Raw genomic sequence first — 2,500 nt, 5'->3', positions numbered from 1 at the left:
GGTATGAACGACCAAGGAACAATGCGTATTGCCACACACATTCCCATGAACGACCAAGGGAACAAGGCTACCTCCCAAACAAACACACATGAACGACCAAGGGAACAAGGCTTCTTCCCACACACAACCCCATGAACGACCAAGGGAACAAGGCACCTTGCCACACACATGCCCATGAACGACCAAGTGAACAATGGATGTGAGGCTGGCAAGGCTAGGTCATGTCAAGCCAAGCAGTCAGGCCACACAAGGGAACAAGGCACCATGCCACACACAAACCCATCCACTAACGACCAAGGGAACAATGCATATGGGGCTGGCAAGGCAAGCAGGCTACCCAAGTGAACAACGCCTCTTCCCACACACAGACCCATGAACGACCAAGGGAACAAGGGTATGAACGACCAAGGAACAATGCGTATTGCCACACACATTCCCATGAACGACCAAGGGAACAAGGCTACCTCCCAAACAAACACACATGAACGACCAAGTGAAGAAGGCTTCTTCCCACACACAACCCCATGAACGACCAAGGGAACAAGTTTACTTCGTACACGAACACCCATGAACGACCAATGGAACAAGGCATCTTGCCACACACATGCCCATGAGCAACCCAATCCCATCCTCATCGGTCTAAGGAACAAGGGGCCTTGACAAACCATGAGCAGATTTCTAAGCAAGTCAAACGATGAAGGGAGCAAAGTGTAGTTCCTACTTAGTACATAGTAAATTGAATATATGAGTTCCAATCCGATCAACTCGTGTTCTTTCGAGTTCATCTAAGCCACCTATGAATACCTAAAAGCCTTATCTGCCTGCCTATCACCAGGCGACAGGGACAAAAACCCAAATATGATATATTTTCATTTCAAGTCCATTCGTCTATGTTAACAATGACCCACACAATGTTTCAATGGCATTCCTACTTGATTTGAGCGACATTCCAACAAGTAGGGAACCAACGCTTCAAGGCGTGACCAAGGATAGGACACAAACATTTACGCCTCAAACATGACATTTTGTTTTTTTTTTTCATTTCAAAGCTTTTCATTTATAATAAAAAGCATCCCTACAAAATTTTGTGTCAATCCGAATTAATTCGAGCGAGTTATGGACGATTTCGCACAATTATGCATCCCTGGGCAAATCAATATCTGTTCCTGTCACCAAGCTCTTTGTGCAATATGTATATATAGGGGAACCATGGGACTGCTGCCCATTGGCGCCCCAAGGATGTCCAGCGCCCAAGGCTCTCGAGGCTGGCACGCTCGAGGCATGGCCAAGACGCCCGCTCTTGACGAAAATGGGGCCAAAACGCCCCCCATTGGCGCCCCACTCCCGTGTCCCCTCGCCCCCAAGTCGTGTGTGTCCAAAAATTATGCATCATCAGGGAAATCAATGTCTGTTCCTGTCACCAAGCTCTTTGTGCAATATGTATATATAGGGGGTACCATGGGGTCTCATTCTCATAGGTGCCCGGCATGGTTGATGGGCAAATAAGAATCGTGAGGCTGTATCGAGCACACACGAGGCAAGCCAAGCCAAGCCCCACGACCCATGAAAGAGGCCATCCCCCCCAACACGTTGCCTTGATTTCTCGAACGGTGACCTGAAAAATAGCCCCATCTCCTTGAGTCTCCTCGACGTTGTGCCCATACACTAGCCCGTTGCCTTGATTTTCCTCGACATAGGGCGCAGAAACTAGCGCCGTTGGCTTCACCTGTGCCTCGACGCCGTGCGCATACTAAGAAATATACATCCTCAGGGAAAGCAATGGGTGTTGCTGTCACCAAGCTCCTTGTGCAATATGTATATATAGGGGGGGAGCAGTGGGTGAGCATGGCAAGGGATGAAGGTGCCAGACTGCCTTTGAGCGCGAGCTTGGGTGACTGTTGCTTGATTCCTAGTCGGTGGCATAATACCCCTCCGAGTGGGGGCCTTGGCGTGGTGTGGGGATGCCTCGTTAGGTCTCTGCGACACCGATCCAGGGTTGTGGTCTAGCTTTGGAAGTTTGGGATGGTGCTGTTTGTGTGGCAATTCGATGATGATGTGCTTGCTGATCTATGTTTGACGTGCTACTGGTGCTAGCCAGCATTTGATTTGTGCTGATGATTGGGAAACGATAGGCGTTAAAGTGGCATGTGTTGCTTTTTGTGATACTACTATGGTACGCTAGTCTATCCTTGTTAGACGTGCGGTTGGTGCCTAAGCGTAGCTAGCATTGGTTTAGCACTGATGACGCTGAGGAAGCAAGCATTATCAGGAAGCATTGTCAGACATTCAGTATCATCATGGCGTGTTGAAATTATCTTGGAAGCATAAAAGATGCCGGCCATACCTGGCTAGCGTTTTTGTGTGGGCGGGGTAGCTTCGTACACTGCATCAACATAAGACTTGTCTTCTCTGAGGTACGATTGGTGCCCATGCCCGGCTAGTGCTGGTCGTATAGGATCAGAGATAGGCATTAAGAGGCCCCTTCTTGCTATCCCCGGCC

The sequence above is a fragment of the Lactuca saligna genome, unplaced genomic scaffold, assembly GCF_052625555.1.
Source record: "Lactuca saligna cultivar CGN05327 unplaced genomic scaffold, ASM5262555v1 scaffold_430, whole genome shotgun sequence".
NCBI classification, from domain to species: domain Eukaryota; kingdom Viridiplantae; phylum Streptophyta; class Magnoliopsida; order Asterales; family Asteraceae; genus Lactuca; species Lactuca saligna.
Note: the sequence above shows the minus strand (reverse complement) of the source record.